The sequence below is a fragment of the Pinus tabuliformis genome, chromosome 5_1 (genome assembly GCF_031772625.1).
Source record: "Pinus tabuliformis cultivar Carrire ecotype Pingquan chromosome 5_1, CPIR1, whole genome shotgun sequence".
Lineage (NCBI taxonomy): Eukaryota > Viridiplantae > Streptophyta > Pinopsida > Pinales > Pinaceae > Pinus > Pinus tabuliformis.
Window position 1 is genome coordinate 183,459,757 of NC_142305.1, and position 20,642 is coordinate 183,480,398.

A 20,642-nucleotide genomic window follows, 5' to 3' on the forward strand; every position below is an offset into this window, starting at 1 on the left:
TTCAATTCACCACCCCTACTATATGACCCAAATAATTTAGAGATGCTTTTCCAAATTCACATTTTGATAGTTTAACATCAAGTTTTTCTCTTTTCAAAACATCTAATATCTGCTTAACATGCTTTAAGTGTTCCTCCCACGTTTTACTAAAAATGAGAATGTCATCTAGCTACACAATAATGAAATCATCAAGAAACGGTCTGAGTACATCATTCATTAATCTCATGAAAGTAGTAGGGGCATTGGTTAAGCCAAAAAGCATAACTAGCCACTCATACAATCCCTGCATTGTTTTGAAAGCAATCTTTCATGCATCTTGCTCTGCAACTCTGAGCTAATGGTATCCACTGTGCAAATCCAGCTTGGTGAAATAAAAAACCTCCTTTAATTGATCTAAAAGATCATCTATGCGAGGAAGGGGATAACGATTTTTTATTGTTATCTTATTCAGTGCTCGGTAGTCAATGAACATTCTCCATGAGCCATCTTTCTTTCTCACCAAAACGATTGGTGACCCACATGGTGATGTGCTAGGCCTGATGAACCCCTTCTCGAGAAACTCCTGCACCTACTTCTTGATATCAGCATTCTCTAAAGCAGACAACCTGTACATTCCAATGTTAGGCAATGGAACATCTTGCTACAAAATAATATCATGTACTATTTCTTTTTTGGGTCGCAGACCTCTAGGTTCCTTAAGTAGGACATCATACTTTGAAACAATCATTTCTATATCAGCTTGCTGCTTAGCATTATAGCTCTCAAATACATTGGTTTTATCAGGTTTCTTTTCCTTTACAACCATTAGCAAGAATTGTTTACATGAATTTATCGTTCCTTTCATCTACCCTGAGTTTATGAACGTATAATTATTCTTGAGCATATGAGCTCTTGCAAAGTATTTGGTTCCATTTTTAACAAGTAGATACCTGTTCTCATCTCTATAGAAAATAGCATTTCTATCATACAAGTAAGGACTCCCTAAAACAATTCCACATATATCCAAAGGAATTATGTCTAACTCAACCTCATCTACAAATGGTGACCCAAAAGAAAACTTGAGTTTGCACTGTCTAGTCACTTGTAGTTGTGCACTATCATTCTACCATCCTAATGGGTATGGTTTCTTGTGTGGTGTAGTTGCTAATCCAAATTTCATTATAATTGCTTTAGAGATAAATTTTACTTGTGAGCCACTATCAAAAAAAGTATCAATCTTTTGATGTTTGGAAATAACTCGAATATGGAAAAGCTCATGTCTTCTCCTCTCATGTTCTTCATCAATAACATATTAAGCAGAATTATTAGTAGATGCTTCAAAATTCTTACCATTTATACATGTGGCTGTAATGATTGTTTCGTCTCCCACGTCTGACCCCAAATCTTTCTGAATAGTTGTAGTAGTCTTCTTCTTCTTGCCCTTGGACTTCTTATGTCTTAGCTCTGGATGCAGAATCCAACACTGCTCATCATTATGCCCATCCTTTTTACAGTTGGTGCATGAAGCTTTTCCTTTCTGTGCAGTGTTAGCCTCCCTTGCTTTCCACTTCTACTTTCTTTTCTCCTTGCTCTTACTTGCAGTGGGTTTTCACAGTCCCCCAAATTCAGGATTTCCATTCTTTCCTCTAGCCTCTAGATGAGTAGCTTGTACAAAGACCTCATCTATACTAGTGGGATTAAACATGAGGATGGTATGCCTTATGTAGCTGTGTAGACCACCAATGTACTTCAAAAGAGTCTCTAGTGAGTCTAATGAGATCCGTAGAATCAATGCCCTCTTTCTAAATTATTGAGTGTAGCCTTGCACACTTTGCCCTTTCAACTACTGAAGAGTTTTCCAACTCATCATGGCTTGTTGCATGTAGGCCAATGGATAGAGCTGCTTCTTGATTGCAGAAACATAGTCACTTCGGACAGAGACAGTCTTACCATGTCTTTTCATGTCAGCTTGGGTTTTGCCTTCCTACCAAACCAAGGAAGTACCTCCTACGCATAGGCTTGCCAGCTGAATTTTGCTCTTGTCTGAGTCAATGTTTTTCACTCTGCAATACACATCAATTTCTCTAATCCAATTTTCCAACTTTTTAGCATTTAGCTCTCCATCATATATAAGAAAATTGAATTTAACATCTAGCTTAATCAAAGATGTTTTCTTATTATGCACAGGGATATTAAGAGGTGTGAGAAAGTTTTCCCCTTTCCCTTTTCCTTCTGAGTGGTCACGGTTATGAGATTCTTCTTCTTCTTTACCTTGTTTAGAACTTGATGAATCTTCATCCTTATGCTTTCTAAAGTCCCTATACATTTCTTCTACCATAGACTTTATAGCTAGGAAACTTTCTATGAATTGAGGGTCTAGCCCCATAGAACCTTCCTTTGACATTGTCTTCTGAGGATACACTATCCCAATTTCAGGATTAGTTTTGACCAACTCTCCTTCTCCTAATTTGAGCTTTGATCTAGTGAGCATTCAACAACTAAACCAACAGAAGCTTGTCTAACCTTATAGCCTAAAGCTCTGATACCACTTGATCTAATAATCACCCTATGAGTGACCTCAGTTAAAGAATTATTAATTAAATGTATTACAAACTCATATGTTGGTGTGTGTGGCTATGTTATTTAAGCAATGGATTGATTAGATTGCAAATGCACAGACACTTGGAATGGAAAAAAACATAGAATTACACTAAGCAAATATAAGAACACAAGAAATTAATAAGGAGTTAACCCTATCCTCCAGGGCTACATCTTCGGTCCAGCTCTCAATGGTGGACTTTTTTTTATTGTGTCTTGAAGCAGAGAATTACAATGAAGGAGCTCACTGTGAGTCTCCTGAAACAAATTGGCTTAGCAGGGTGGTTCTTGGATTCCCCAAGCCACTGGAGTACACAGACCCTCTTTGTTTCTAGCTCTTTGACCTCTCTGGTCTCACAGATCCTCTCAGGGATGCCTTGAATCTCTGAAGCTCTCTGGTGCTCAATGTTGCCTTTGGTCAGCTCGGCCCTCTGCCTTCTTTCTGCTTTTTGCTTCACTAGTTCTTTTCTCTTCTCTGTCTCTTGTCTGTAGTGTTCTGTCTTTCGGTTCCTGACTCCTTGGTGTCCTTTCTATTCTTTGTTTATGGATTTAAACCATTATAACTCACAGAGGTTCGGTTACTCTTCCACCATCGTTGAATTGCCTGCTTGTAGCTGCGCTTGGAGTTCCCTATTATTGGTGTCATCATCAGGTTCACAGGGAGTGGCCACTTGTCCTCCTACAAACTGCGCTAGCCTACGTCATCAGTTCAATTCTTCGGTTACACCGTGGAATGAGTCTTTCACCACCTTGGCCATCAAAGCGAACCTTATATTCTTCTAAATTGTGGCTTATTCCCTCATTAAATTTGGCTTCTCCATCGAGCACAATCTCAGCCATTAGATCTAGAGCCCCCAGATCCAACGTCGTTCATTCCTCCAGCATAGTTGACTAGCTTGACCTTTAGCACGCGATGAGTGGCGATTTTCTCTCTCCCCCGCTTGCCATGTCTCGGGCACTGAGTGGAATCGCTCCTTTTCCATCAAAACTGCTTACCACCCATGAATTCCCCTGATCAATACAATCGCTTTTGTAGTGGGTCCCACCTTTAGCGCTTAGCCTTTTGTCCCACGGTTTCTCGGCTCCCACATGACCGAGTGTTCGGGGCTTCTCCATTTTGAGGTTTTTCACCCAACAATGCGTGATTAGTGCTAAGTGTTAATCGTGCATTAAAAATTGCATCTGTTTCACGACCGAAGCCTCCCAGGGACTAATTTCACCTCCTGTGCAGTCTCCATAGACCTCAGTTAGCATGCTTTGACTAAGGTCCTCATCGTTCCACGTGGGCTACCATTGCCACTAGTTTAGAGGTGTTTTTTATCGCTATTGTAAATTCTTTGAAGTCTGTCCCAACCTGGTACAACCATCACTCTATTAATAATTCTTTATGGATCCAATTCGGGTCATCAACGCAATGTGTATTATACGCTGATATACATATCACATTTCAAAAATGTAATGTATGTAGTCATATAGGTACCGTATGTAATATTTTACATTGTGCCATCTATGTTATGACCCATCATACCATTCCCATGGTATCACCTGCATGACAAACCTTTGTCAACATATTTTCCTACCATGTTAGTATCATACCAAACATTCTTTTAACCTTTTGTAGCAATTAAAACAACTATGCTCAGTTGACAATGAATTTGTATGAGCATGGTTCATTTATGTAATCAGAGAAAGTTTTTTCAAGTGGAGATCATTTCCAGATTTCATTTGGTTAAATTACGAGTGGCATAGTATTATATTCATCAATATTTTCATCAAGCCTTCTACTTAATGTCCTAAAGAAGACTCTTAGCTCACAGTCAGATCATAATTCATCCCGTATGATTTACTATTTCCCTTTATATGCCTCAACAACTTGTTGGCCATGCATAATTTAATGTAGTTATACCTGAAAGTTTTTAATACTTTCAATCCTACAACCCTTTAGTTGTAAGTGTTTATGATCTCAGTGTACTTACATGTTAGCTCCTATTTAACATTAAATTACCCCAAAACAAAAGATGAATTACCTATTTTATGAATTCCTGTTTGAATTACACAATATTTCTTGTGTTTTTGAGACACATTATTAATGCAATCCAATAAGAGAACCTCTTAAAATTTCTTGGAACAAATTATGAATCTCAATTGATATGATATCAATCTAATTAAATAGATTGTTAGATACCATTTAATTGACCCAGTGCTCCATACAACTTGTGTTACTTATTAATTACCATGGTTTGTGCTCAAGGATACTTATAGGTTCCATTATGCATATCCATCGAAAGATGCATATGTCGTGGAAAATTGTTTAAGTTAAGTTTCCCCTTAATCATACTTTCTTCCAACCGAAGAACAAATAAAATTTTATGTAGATGCATCAATCAAAGGATTAATCTGAATGACAATTTGCGCAGGTTATATAGTATTGTATTATAACATGTTCTCACCATCCTTTACCTTGGTATAATACTTTAATCGAAATTATACCATTTATAAGTTATTTTTATATCCTGATTACCATAATTTAATCTTTGACTAGAACCATAGTCTATTTTTATGAGAATTGTGATTCTTGCATTCATGAAGGAAACCTAAGTAAGTGCACCACTCAAGTAATGATATCTTCCTCCCATATGCATTACTTGCTATTAATATTAAACAAAATTGAACAACATTACTTTTAATTCATTTGCTCCCTATTTCATGCAATAACAACTTTAGTTATAAGAAATAACCTATGTAATCATCATTATGTTAAAGGAACATAGTTTGTATTCAGTGTTATATTATGTCTCTGGGTGGATAAGGGGTACAAGACATAGATGCATGCATTTCATGGCATAGTCTATCATAGTTAAATAAATTATTATATGTGTCCTCAAGGGGGTTCGCTTAGCCCTCCTACCTATTGTTAAGGGTTGAGTAAGTCTGTTAAATTATGATTCTCATGCATGACTGGGCTAACTACATTAGACTTAAGTTAATTGATATTGGTAGCAAACTTAAACAATGAATGTTAGCGATTTCATGACAGAGCTAGTTTCTTTCTACAAATTTATAAAATCATTGAGCTCAATAATAGTGTTGAGGAGGTGAATCAAATTAATGTACTAGTGAATGATGTTGAATTCTAACTGTAGTGAGACGAAAACCCAACTTTAAGGGGCCTAAGGGAGAAATTTCCAGGTAGGTTAAGGAGGTCCATTACATTCTTTGTAAGTAAGAGACAAACCTTCTATTAATCAAAATAAATTACATATAGTACAGAAAGCCTCAAACAGCAGGGGCACCAAAGAAGTAAGCAGGACCAAAACCCTCAGGTCAAAGAGGAGCTAACATCAACCCAACAGAGTGTCCAAAGAGAAAACATGTATGAAACCTATGCATAGTAAACAATTACCCAAAACTGGAAACCAACAAAATCTGCACTAAAACCATTTAAGGAAAAGTAAACTTGTTTTGCAGAGAGCTGGGCCCACAGAGGGACCCAACAAGGACCCTCAGGTCTGAAGCCTTGAGTAACTCACTTGACAAATCCTAGCCCTTAAAAGGAATGGCCCAATCCAGTGCCCTACACGGATATCGCGAGACCAAGATGCGCAAAGGTTAACCATGCGATGACATCGGTTTCCTCTCTCATCACGATGCCATGTGTAATCCTCTAAGTGGAATTGCATGCTCCTCCCACTAAACCATAAACCATATAAAGCCCGTACGATATACCACTCATGGTTTTTCATTTTTGGTTTTGCCAAATTAATACCCTCCATCCAATCCCACTGAGCCAAATGTATTTCGGCTAACCAATCTGTAACAATGTTCGACTCAAAACCTTCATTCGATTCTAAGAGCCATGAAAGATGAATTAGGTGATGTTATCCTCACCCATGTCATTTGGTTCAGTACTTTCCATCCATTCATCCCAATCTGTATTTGCTAGCGTAACACAATCCTCTCGAAGCTTCCCAGCAGGAAGAAACTCCCATGGGTGCCGAGAGTCCTCGGCCTTATTGGCCACTCCTTCGTTGGCCAATCTATTTGCCAACATGTTTTATTTCCTTTTGATATTAACAAATCTTAAAGTTTTAAGGATTTGTAAGTGCTCTTGGATTCAGTGAAAAACCCACAGCAGCGTCTAGTTCTTAGACACTTTATATGGCAAGGTACCATTTTGGATCTTCTTGGCTACTTTGATAACCAATTCTAAATCTTCTTCTATGATGACATTCTAAATATTTTTCTCCAACATGATCTCTAAACATTGATCTAAAGCCATGTGTTTAGCCATGTTAATGGTACCCATCTCCAGGTGGGCATGGAAAATGAATTTTGTATGACCCTAAGGATCCCTAATGGCACCCCCGAAGCGAGCTTCCCCAGGATTTCCCTTAGAGGCTCCATCAATATTAACTTTGAAGAAGCCCTGAGGAGGTGGCTACCAACCCATGTCCCCCAAGTTTGTTGCTCTCACATACTTCTTTAATCGTAGAGGGATGGTAGACTGAAGACCCAAATTAATAAAAATGAGTTCCTAATGAGGCACGGGAGGATTCGAGGTAGTTGTTCTCAGAATACTCCTAACTATCTCCTTGAGCTGTTTTGAAATTTGATTGATGATAAGATATGCATATTGCAATCTTTCCAGATATTCCATATGACAAAGCCTAGTGAAAGCATCCAGGCTTTGTTGATGATCTCATTTTCTGAGAAATTCTTCCTCCATTTTGCTAAAGTGTTGGATATACTAAGCCTGTCCCTGTCAGTCTCTCTGAAGCTTAAGGCCACCCAATCCCAGATTTTAACAGGAAAGGAACAAAGATTTAGAAGGTGTTCAATCGTTTGCTCATGAGAGCCATAGGGGAGACATTTAGAGCGGCCAATGAAACCTTTCTTAAGAAGGTTTTCCAAAGTTAGGATTTTTCTTTGATGAACTCGCTAGATGAATAATTTTCTTTTCATCCAATGAGGATTTTTCCACAACTCCTACCAGACTTTCTCTGCATTTGTAGAGATAAATCCTGAGATTGCCTATTTGGCTTCTTCGAAGTTATACTTGCCTTCATTGTTTTTTCCCCATCTTAATTGGTCAGGTGAGGAGGAGACTAGAATCCTTCTTGACTCTAGGTCCATGGCAAGAACCTCTGCCATGGCCTTCAGAGAGATCTCTTCATTATAACTTAGATCCTTCCATTTCCTCTCTTTTTCCTTATCCCTTCCCTGATCCCAGAAATATTTAACTAATGAAAGACGTTTGTTGTCTGTGTCACTCTTGAGGGCTGCCAGTTCGTTCTTGTGCAATATGGGTTCCTATTGCTAGCCATTCTACCAGAAGCGAGACTTGTCCCCTGCTCGAATTTCCCAAAAACAGTGTTGTTGAACAATCCATTTGTTCTCCCACGTAAGTTTCTATATGCGTAAGCCCATGATTTGACCTGTGATTCTAATGTGATCCTATCGCTACCAATGCTTGGCATACTTTTGTGTCCAAAGCTTGGCCCAAGGGGCATTCAGCTTCTTGATCCATTTCCACGAGAGCTTTGCTCTTGAAGCTTGAATCTGGGTTTCCAAATCATGTAGCCCCAAACCACCATGGATTTTTGGCTTGTAGAACTTGTCCCAGAAAACAAGCACCCATTTATTTTTTTCTTCCCCTCTACCCCATAGATAGTTTCTTTGAATGCTGATTTTTTCTTGTTTAATGCCTTGAGGAGTTGCTATAGCTGCAAACATGAAAATGGGAATGGCTTGCAATACCTCCTGATTAAGCACAAGTCACCCTATAAAGTTAAGAGCCCTCCAAGTCTAATTGCTAATTTTGTCTTGAAGTTTGTTTAAAACAGGCTCCCAAATTTGCTTACTCAGAGGTTTGTCTATAATAGGAATGCCAAGATATTTGGAAGGCAACTGGTCCCTTTGAAAACCAAGAAGTAGGGCCCCCCCTCAAACACCCTATCTTTGTCCTCTAGGCTCGCAAACACCATCGTGAGGAAGCCCTTAGATCCTAGAGGCACATGTATTCCTCCCTTGGGCTTCCAATTTCTCGTCATCCAGATGTATAAAGCCCTTTCCATTGGCCATAACCCCATGAACTTTCAAATGATCGCATGTTCTCTCATATGGTCCCTGTGCGGTTGAGTCGTAGGATCACCTAATATGGCCTGGTGAATGATGCTCGATTTAGGTTTAGAGACTCTCGTAGTTCTTGTGGGAGTCATTTTTCTGTTACCCCCTCCCTTCTCCTTTTCTTTATTTGTTTCCTATTAATTCCCTTCCTAATCCTGGGATTCGTTTCTTCCAACTGTCTCCTTGCCTCTTGCTTATGAAATCTTTCCCGAAGGTTTTTTGAAAAACTTCCATCCTGCTTCCTTGCCTCCTTCTATCACTAACTGACTGTAGGAGGGAGCGACACTCCCCCATGTGCGTCCCACCATGGAACCCTAATACAAAACCCTAACGTCAACTTTGATCCTCGTTCTAGTTGCAAAGCATTCACCGGTCTCAAATCTATCTCAGACAAGTTGTAAAGTTACATGGCATTTTTTTTTGAAAAGGTGAGCGGGCTTGGCCCAAGAAAGTCACTCCTTGTGACTAGTCAACGCCCTCGCTGAGGCTTGAGCATAAGACCTCACCGTCTTTATGAGTCTGATTTTACCAACAAGCCACCTCCGTTGACCTTGTAAAGTTGTGTGGGCTTGGCCTAGGCAAGTCACTCTTCGCAACTGTCAGCGCCCTCACTCAGGTTTGAGCACAAGACCTCACTATCTTTACGAGTCTGACTTTACCAACTAGCCGCCTCCACTAACCTTAAAGGTGAGTGGGCTTGGCCTAGGCAAGTCACTCCTTGTGACTAGTCAATGCCATCGCTCATGTTTGAGCACAAGACCTCATCGTCTTTACAAGTCCGACTTTACCAACCAGCTGCTTTCGCCAACCTTTTAAAGGTGAGCGGGCTTGGCCTTGGCAAGTCACTCCTCATGGCTAGTCAACACCCTCGCTCAAGTTTGAGCACAAGATCTCACCGTCTTTACGAGTCTGACTTTACCAACCAACCATCTCCACCGACCTTGTTCAAATATAAAACGTTGATAAAGTAGTTTTTGTTCTAATATTATTAAAATAATATTGTTAGATAAAAGTTTTAAATGGTAAGACCAAAGACAATGATTTAGATAGGAGAAAGAAATTGCAAGAGCAGAGACAATGGTTTATATCAGAGAAAGAATTAGTTACGAGACTCGTTTTGTAGAATTTGTTCACGTAATTAGGGAAGTTCAAAATTGTTAAAATTAATAGTGGTTGGTGGTATATTATAGAAATAAAATTTTAAAAAATGAGTTATCAAATTAAGTTAAAATATTTATATTATTTCTAATTTTATAATATACAATTTTTTTATTAGAAATGATATTTACTATTATATTTATATATTATTATAATTATGTTTTATTAAATATAATATTATAAAAAGAACTAAAAATAATTATATTAATCGCACTAAAAATAATATAACAAATATACTCATTCAATATAATCGGTATAATAAATCAAGGTTGAAGGACAATGCTCGGAAATGCATTGCAATAAAGGAGAGGTAAGTTGTATTGCTTCAATGTAATTTAACATAGGAAGATATATATTTAGTGTTCCCTTTAGTTAATATTAGAAAAGTACTATTTAAGTGTCATATTTTGAAGTTTTAGGTGGATTTTTGGTTTAAATTTGGTGGAAAAAAATGTGTTAAATTTTTTATGTGTTGTTTAATATGTTTTTTCACTAAGTATATAGATTCAGCACTGTCAAAAACTCTTTGAAGGCACTTCAATTGTGAAGAGTTAACGGGTAAAACCTGTTATTTCAATAAATCCCTATAAAATAAAAAAATAATAAATTAGATATAAAAAAAAACCAAAGCTTTGTAAAAAGTAAAACTTGAAAGCTATTATATTATATTCAACAACCTTGACACCTTTGCGTTAACATGACAACTAACATATCCTTATATGAATGCAATTCCACATTATCTAGAGAAACGGCTCAACTTTGATCCTAGACAACTTCAAACTTGATCACACTTCGGTGTATATAAATTAATACACCTTAAATCGTTCGGTTAACATGACAACTGTATGCATCCATGACAACTATATGCATGTGATTCCACATTATATGGAGAAACCAGTCAAGTTTGATCTTACACAACTTCAAACACGATCACTATTTAAAGTATATAAATTAATGCACCTTGAAGCTTTAGGTTGAGTCTTTCCTCACACCATGGCTAGCATTCTTGATGACCACCACCGTGATGAGGGAGAGGGAGAGAGCTCTGGTCACAGAGGTTTTGATCATGACGCTGGAGGGTATACTCTCATGAAAATGAATATCCACTGGGAAGAGATGCTGTGAAATATGAAGAATATGGCCACCAAGATGCTCCAGAACAATGAAATGAAAATAGCTCAATATGCAGAGCCAGAGATGACGTTGAATCTGAGTATGATGAAGACGTAGTAGAAGATGAGGAGAATGATGAGGATAAGAAAGATGAAGAAGAGGATGAGTGCAAGAAAAACAAGGGAGCTTTATTTACAGAGGGTTGCATGCCCGCCTCAATGGCGAACACGGAGGACAGAGAAAGAAGGAATCATTACTGAACTTCCCCCTTTTCTCCTTCTCTGGTAAGGGCACACCATTTACCGTGTCAGAGGCCGTCGGTGGTGTTGAAGTCTTATAGGAGCAATGGAAGGCTGGTTATAGAAGAAGAAGTGAAGAAGGTTCAACATCGTGAATATTTCCATGCAGTACATTCCAATGGGCGTTTAACTCTCTATTTAGTAAATCAGGATGCAGAAGCAGTGCCTTCGTCTCCCAACTAGTCTAGTCTAGTCTTGTTTAATAGTAAAAGCTGTGGAAAGTGCAATGGTTTCGATTTGTCCGTTAAAACTTTGTTTCTGTTTATTGTTTAAGTGATGTATTTTCAAGATGTTTTCTGTTTATTTATTGTTATTATTTATAAATCAATCAACCAGATAGTTGAAATTTCTAATATATTGCAATCTTGCAATTTTGTTATGATGTGAGCTGAGGATTTCTTACAATTTTGCTATAGTACAAAGGGTTTCTTTTGTTATTAGACGATTTCCTTTGTGTCTATGAAGGGAAAGATTAACCTTTGAGCTGAGGATTTCCTACAATTTTGCTACAGTACAAAGGGTTTCTTTTGTCATTAGATGATTTCATTTGTGTCTAGTGAGGGAAAGATTAAACTTTGCAGAAATATCGAGGGTTTAATATATTGATTTGCTATAATCATTTGATTCCAATCATCATTCGCTTCGGGGATGATATTCTCTCTTGAATGAGTTCTGCACTTCGTCAATATGGATTCCGTTTCTAGGAAAGACCTACCACAATTAAATCTATACGTATCCAGTTTCTCCAGAAGGCCTACTATAGTTTTTCTAAAATTTCAGAAATTTTGTTCAGCTGTATCATGTTACTTTAGCAGTACTAGTTCTAAGTTTCTTTTCTTTGTATTTTCTTTTGATTGGCGCAGTAGTGCATGAGGAATAAATCAGATTGATTGCATGAGGAATATTAAAATGTAAAATCTCAAAACTGTAGTCAAATAAAATTATAAGTTGAAATGGCTAAACCTACTGTGGATATTTCCAGACTTTAAAGATTTTAATGTGAGCTTGGATATTGGAAAGAAAAAGCAACTTTATAAAGTTGCAGGATGTAAAGAAGACGTTAAAGATTTTAATGTGTGCTTAGACATTGTAAAGAAAATGCAATTTTATAGGTTTTGCATGATGGTATATATATAAACATTTGACTTGTCCAGACCAATGTGCCACAGTTTACTCAGAGCACAGCATGGGAGAAGTAAAATCCAACAAATGAGTTTCTGATAATTATTTAGCGTCATGAGCAAAGCCTTATGTATGGGCCAGTGTTTGTATGAAAACATGTTGGTGTAGAAATGCAAGGCAACACAAAGTATCGTTTGGAAATGGAAGGAGAAGGGAGCAAGAGTTGTGAGAAGATAAAATTGTAAACACTCAATAATATATTCTATTAAGTTGAATGAGGAAATTACACACATATTTATACAATCAATAGTCTCAAGATAGGAATGCTATCTTAGACGTACAGTAGTGTAATTGAGAGATTCTCTCAACCACACACTAAACTAGGAGAAAATAAATTCCTATTATGTAGGAACAAACTTCTCAAATGGAGAATTACAACCATAGGCAAGTAGGAATTATATATTTCTAACTCACCACCTTAATGACTACTTGTCATGATAGTCAAATTCCACCACCATCAGGTGAATTGCATGTAAAAAACCTCCAAAAACACAATGTGCCACCCTCTGATAGATCCACAAATTCTCTGATCCCGCGGATCTCCTTGAAGGTGAATTGGCACAATCCTTAACGAAAAACCCGTGCCCATTGGCACGATTAATGGCCTAACAAACGTGCCAGGTGGCCTTCCTAGCGCTGGTGTCAGCGCGAAAAATGCGCCAATCCCCTTCTACTCAGAAAAAATCATCTGAGTCCGAGCCAGGTGTTCTACAATCCACCTGCTCAATTGAGCACACAGCTCTCGTGTACACACAACCACAAAGGCAAGCAGAGAAATATTCACTCAACTTGTCAAAAAACGCATTGAAATCCACGATTCCAGCCAAAAAGGAACCTCAAGCCACATAGGCGATTCAGCCACAAAGGCAAGCTTGCCACAAAGGCACTTCAGTCACAAAGACGCACTTCAGTCACACAGACTATATAGATGGTTTCTGGCTCACCACCAACCATCACTTTACAGTGACAAAATATGGTTTCTGGCTCACCACCAACCATAAACCATTACAAAGTGGTTTTATGATCACCACGAACTTTCAGATGCCTTTAAAAAATCTTACATATGATTCCACATTTTGGAGTTTCTCGGTACGTACAATGACTATTACAACAACTGGACTTGCTTATAAAATGCTAGGGAGTCTATTCCGCAAACCATACTGACTCAAACAAACATCTATTTTGCTGTCCAACATAAACGTTGTTGTTGCTCCTTTATCCTGTATTTTCATAGTTCACATCTTGGGCATCTTTGTCAAATAAATTCTTGGAACTCCATGAACCTGTCATTTGTTAGAATAGCCAATTCTAACAAAATAACTTCATATTGAGGTGGCTAATATCAATATGTATATCAATTAAATTCAAAAAAGAAATACTTCTCCCAAAAAAAACGTTTACCCAAGTATGCACAAAAAACCATGCTTCTCCTTTCAAATTGAAAACAAAGCTTCTCTCCAAATGTAGCTACTGGTATCTTTCCTCAACAACGGAAGCCCCTGCCTCTGCATCTCACTCACAAACATGATGAGCATGTTCACCAACACAATCGGCCACTCTCCTACACATTCAGCGACTCACCACACTGCAGCTGCTTTCCACGCTAAAAAATGAGCAACAATTCCCGTGGGCTTTAACACAAAACAAGTAGTTGCGTATCTAGTGATGCACATTGCTCCACTTTCTACATCTCTATGACAGCTATGGTAATATTGACTCCAAGTGCAGCCTTGCAAGCTTCTACAAACTCCTTGACTGACCTGCCTTTTCCAATGCCAACATTGTATATCCTTACTTCATCAGGACGAACATTGACCAATGCTTTCACATGCGCATCCACTAAATCTGTTACATCAATGTAGTGCCTGATACAGGTACCATCAAGAGTACTATAATCTGTTCCTCTAACCTTCAATCCTGGAATAATTCCCCTTGTTGCATCGAAGCATGCACCGAGATTTGTCCATGTTCTTGAAGTTCTGGTCTTCGTGCTTCCCCTAACCTGCCCTGTGGATCTGAACCAATTACATTGAAATACCTAAATAGCATAATAGCCATGTTTGATGTCCTCTGCCATTTTCTTTGCTTTTCCATATTGATTTATAGGAACATGAGGAGTTTCCTCTGTAATAGGCATTTTAGCAAGTTCCCCATAAGTTGCACATGTGCTTGAATATATCAGTTTCTTCACCCCATGTGCAACCATGGCTTCTAATACTGTCAATGTATTGGATATAATGTTATGATAGTACCTAAGAGGATATATTATGCTCTCACCCACATAAGCCACAACAACGAAGTTCATTAGTGCGTGAAATGCATTTTCTGCAAATATTTTATTTACCACTTTGCTATCGCCCAAGTCAACACAAATAAACTGCAACCTTCCTGGTTCTAGAAATTGTTCTTTAAGAAGCTTTACAACCCCTATATTTCGCCGTGAAAGATTATCCACAATGGTTACTCTATAGGAATCCTTTAAAAGTCGAAAAAACAACATGTGAACCTATATAACCAGCACCACCTGTTACTAGCACATGAATGACCCCCAATTCATGCCTAGAGAAAACATCTGAACGAATAAAACCAGATCACTGTCTCAGAGCAACAATACAAAAAAATGGTAACACAGGCATCCAAAAGAATGAGTCCTTCACCGCCAATTCCTACAGCAAAACCAAAGCATACAATGCACACAGGAAGTTTAGTCTTTCACTTAGAAAAACCATCGGTGAAAAACGAGAGCCAATGCAGCCCTGTCCAACACCCAGATCATTGCGTGACTGCAGCCTCCGTCAGTCTTCTCCTCGGCTTACAACACACCAGAAACTTACCACATAGTCCCGGCCTCCTCCACGGATTTCATGCGAGCAACTTCAATTTCATGGAAATTTCAATGAAATTCCCTGAGATCTCCTCTGGCGCTGCGATCGAAAGACAGATTCAATTCAGTGATGATCAAGGTTCTCACACCGTTGCCTTACGTTTCTCCCTTTGGGCCTTCTCCAACACGCAACCTATAACAAATTTCCATTCAACGTTGTTCTATCGACGATCAAGGCTGAGGAGCAGCTTCAACACTTCTCAGCATCTACTCCTCAATCGATTAGTACAGTGGCAGGGCTTCGATATCTTGGAAATTCCACAGATACCATGACCACTAATGCCACCGATCCCGCAACAGATCATCGCAACAAATAAGGCGCTCGTAAAAGCCACAGCTCTTAGCTACCTCGGTCTAATCCTACAGTGATCAAACCAAGACGCAGCAATTCACCACTCCAAAAACACAGCAACAATGTTGCCAGTCGGCCTTTGCAACTCCTCCACGGATCTAGCAACAGAGATTCTTTGTCGATGCTCAAACCATAAAAAATAACCACAGGTTTCGATGATTGATGGATAGTTAAAAAACTAGAACAAAAATATATTTCTCAATTATTTCCGTCAGCCTAGGAGGGGCCAAGCCCAGGAGGGGCCAGGCCCTCACAGGCTCTGATACTAAGATAAAATTGCAGACACTCAATAATATATTCTATTAATTTGAATGAGGAAATTACACACATATTTATACAATCAATAGTCTCAAGATAGGAATGCTATCTTAGACGTACAGTCACACTAAAGTAGGAGAAACTAATTTCCTATTATGTAGGAACAAACTCCTCAAATGGAGAATTACAACGATAGACAAGTAGGAATTAATTATTTCTAACTTGAGAGGATCTGAGAACGAGTTGAGATGGAAGGATGAAATCTCCTTTCATTATCTCCAGGTACTGATGGTAACAGTGAAGGTCCCATAGAAGATATTATTTTCTGTAGACTTGCAAGTATTATGAGAGACCGTGCCAACACTCTGGCTGCTTTTTGGAACACCCGACCAGGAAATAGAGCATCCGTGCATCAACTACCTTGCTTAATGATATCAGAAGATCTGGTCAATGAGAATAATTCAATATGCGTAATTTGCCAACACGAATACACGTGCCTCGTCCCCCAATTGGTACTCGTGTTGGCAAGTTGTGCATATTGAATTATTCTCATTAACCAGAAATTTTGATATCATTAAGCGAGGCAGCTACTCCACGTATGCTCTGTTTGCTGGTCGAGTGTTGCAAAAAGCGGCTAGAGTGTTGGCACGGTCTCTCAAGTCTACGGAAAATAATATCTTCTATGGGACCTTCACTGTTACCATCAGTACCTGGAGATAATGAAAGGAGATTTCACCTTTCCATCTCAGCTCATTCTCAGATCGTCTCACGTCAAATGATCACCCAAGAGCTGATGAGGCTTTTGAAACTGCAGATTTGGAAGTAACTGCACTGCAATCATAAAGATGAAGTGCATTAGCTGGTCTACCGAAAATCTGAAATAAGTTGGTCTTTAGTTTTAGGGCTAAAGGGCTAAACTTTATATTAAAGACAAAGTTATGTTCGATGTGGATTTACACATTCTCCATTGGACAGGAGATTTTTGTTGGTACCTCAGTAGTTTTGTAAATATAAATTCATAGGGGAACTGTTCAGGGTGTTGGCTTTGAGAGACTGAACCTTTTCAATATCTGAATTACCCGGTTTTCTCTATCAGTACTTTATTTTTCACTGTTTATTGTATGGCTTAACAGCTGTAGCCTGCCAACATTTTTAATGCACCTACTTTTGTGCACTTCAAATGCATGGTGGACACCACTTATTGTGCTAGTCGACCGCTACAGCGAATGTCACCATTGTATATAAAAAAAGCATTCCCTTTTGTGTTTATTTTATTTTCTTCTCCTTTTATATTACAATTGATGCTATGAGAGTTGTCCCCTTTACGCATTCACATCTAATGTTATATATGTATTGCAAATTATATTCGAATTTCGCATTATGTTATATTAATTACCTTTCGTCACTTTGGTTCGTATGTTAATGAGGCGAGAGACAACTTAGTCCAAATTATCATTAACTTCTAATGCCCTTCTTTATCATTCCTAGGCTATTATGTTTGTTTGTTAATGCCACGTCGCCTTTACCAATGTGATGGGAGGTGAATTTTCACACTTGTGTTTATGCAATGTCGCCTCTGCTCATGTGATAGTTGGTGACTTCCATCTATTTTCTAGGAATAGTCACCATGATGGAAGGAAGGATCGCTGGATTTGAGGAAAAGCCCAAATATAAAACCCTACCTTCGCACTTACCTTGGAATTTGTCCTAGTTTTCTCTATCATCTCTTGCTAAACTTGACTGTAAACCCTACTAGAAATTTCCTACCAATACTGGACGTTGGCTCGAGGAAGCATATGCATGACTATGATTTCCATCACTAGTTATTCCAACTATCTCTTCCTACCAGAATTGTTTCATTAAATACTGGTATATTCGACTATAGTTATTATTATGGTTTAGCTCCTAAGTTTTTCTTACCTTGTGCTTTCAGGACTTTCATGCGTGATGAGGCAACCTTCTTGCAATCCTTTTGGCTTTCTTTGATCCTCCCTACACACCTACAAGTAACATATTATTGTTTTTTTACCTTGTTTCAATGGTGGGGAATAGTGTTTTTATTTTTAGTGTTAGTTTATTTGGTCCGTTGCAAGTTGTATTTCCTCCAGATGCTCTAGTGTAATCTAATGATTTTGGTGGCCATGAGAATCTAGTCTCATTCAACGGTCTAGAACATAGGCTATTTCCTTATCCTAGAGGTATATACTATGAATCTCATTCAACATTTTCATCTTTGGTGATGAACCTACATTAGTTTTATGCTACACTAATTTTATAACTTTTCTCGTGAGTGTTCCATAGGGCACACTTGTACTGATTATTATTTTAGGTATGACCTACTATTGTTTTTATTCTCATGTGTTTCTATTATCATACAGTTTGAATAGTCATCAGTGGTTACTCATCTAATTTCATCAAAGGAATTTGCCTCATAGGTAAAAAGGGATTCTTTTTTAGTAATTTGGGTGGTAGTGACTCCCTTGAATTTCAGCAAAGTGGAGATGTTTATAACCCTCAATTCAAGTGCCACTCTAGGTCGTTGACTCTCATTTCCTCATCTCTCATAGATGTGATGCCTTCGTTCCTAGTTGATTTTTCCTATTAAATTCATAAAATGTAATGGGTATTTGTTTATGAGGTGTATGTAACCTCATTTAAGATACACTCACTCTGCGTTTTCATCCCCTGTGAGGATGGGGGTTACAAATGAGTCTTTCATGTCTTTCTTATTTCTTTGGTTGTTGCGAGTTTATTTAAACACTAATATATTTTTTTGACACCATACATATCTTATTATTATAATAAGAATATTGGTTCAAAACATTGATTTCAGTTTCCTTTAGCAAAATAACCATGAGATGTGTATGAATATAGTTTGTTTAGTATTTGATATTGTAACATTGCCTTGCTTAGCTGCATGAATAAATACATGGTTTTCAAAATCCTTAGAAATTTCTTGGTATGTTTCTCAGTTTTTGTACATAATTTTATTCGAATCTACTAAAGTTTATGATTTCCTTTGTACTGTGACTCCTTCCCACCATAATTATAAAAGATCTTTGTTAATAATTTTAAACTCCATTTAAATATTTTGATTTCATGTAAACCATAATCACAGTGGTTTTTTTTTCATTATACTGAATAAAGTTAATTGGTCCCACTCCTCTCTTGACCTTGCTTAGTAATCCCTCTGTGAGTTCAAATGAAATAATTTCTCGAGTCTTAGCTTCATTCATAAACAACGTCGTGTAATTTAGCCTCAGCCTACAAATTCATCAAATTATTCCACCATGAATAGTGTACTAAATTACTGTAAACCTAAGCTAAGTTAAAGCTAGATGTGATATTCTCCCTTGTGTGTTAAATGTTTGTAAACCTAAGCTGAGTTAAAGCCAGGCGTGATAGCCTCATTTGTGTGTTAAACTATTCTAAACCTAAGCCGAGGAAAGCTAGGTGATATGTAATATGAAAATAAAATGTGTTATTAAATAAATTAATAAAATAAATCACTCTGAGGGTGGAGCACCAAGGGAGAGGAGATTCTTGCCAAATCCAATGAGGAATGGGATAGAGATGAATCTTTCATGATAAAGCTTCTATATGCGATTTTAGATAATCTTGGATGGATTAGAGATCCATCATAGGGATGGGAGATAAAGATCCGTTAGACATAAAAGATGTGTGGGAGATAAAGGAAATATTTTCTGAGGAAAAGCCTCGTACAAGATAAAGTCGAGCTTTTCTGAAAAAGAGGTGGGCAAATGGAAAACTCCAAAAGAGAGGGACGCTGCTAATGGTAACTAAATCATTAAAGAGGGTATTAAATAACCATTGCATTGTTCAATTGAGGACAATTGATCCTTCGCAAGAAATCTGACTCGCAAAGAATCAAAAGTTATTCATGGCTTGGTGGTGGTGCTCCTCCCTCCAAGTGATGGTTTAGTCAGTTCACATGAGTGGAATCTGCGTATGATGATTTTCACTCTCTCTTTCTGTTATAGTTCTAGTTGTTTATGAAAAGGGTTCTTAAGTGTCTTCACCATGAAAATGCTTGATGAATAATAGTATATGCTTATGTATTAATAGATTTAATGATGTTTCCTTCTAATCTGTTGAAATTCGCTCGCATGCTATGTGTTTTTTGTTAAACCCTACTTGTCATGAGATTAAAATCATCTAGCTCATATTTAATGATGGTTGAATTTATCTGTACCATCGAAATGACATATTCCTTATGCATGTTGCATTCAAGTGTGATGTTAACTGTAGAAGCATGTTCAGTGGGTAACAGTTCTAGGGTCCATTCATGGTAGCAATTACATGTGAAAATTGTTCATAAATAAATAACTTGTGTTAATATTTTCTTATGAAATAATTGCATCTATCATGGGCTCTATGTGAATGTCAGTATTCATTTGACCATGCTTAAGGAGTTGAAAAATGATAAATATAACTTTTTTATAATAATGATTTCTGTAATGTCTCCTTGAAGTCATTATTATGAAATTTTCATATAATAGCGTTAAGATATTTTTTGCATCTAACATCAAGTGGTAACTCTATTGCATGTGGGACAGTTAGTGTGCCACAATTTACTCAAAGCAGTGCATGGGAGAAGTAAAACACTAAGCCTTATGTGTGGTCTAGTGTTTGTATTAAAACATGATGCAGTAGAAATGCAAAGCAACACAGA

The 20,642-nt window shown here is 37.7% G+C and overlaps 1 pseudogene; it reads right to left on the reverse strand.

Annotated features, from left to right (window-relative positions):
- Positions 1 to 14,139: 14,139 nt before the first annotated feature.
- On the reverse strand, positions 14,140 to 14,760 carry LOC149164021 (putative UDP-arabinose 4-epimerase 2 pseudogene; annotated as a pseudogene).
- Positions 14,761 to 20,642: the final 5,882 nt, after the last annotated feature.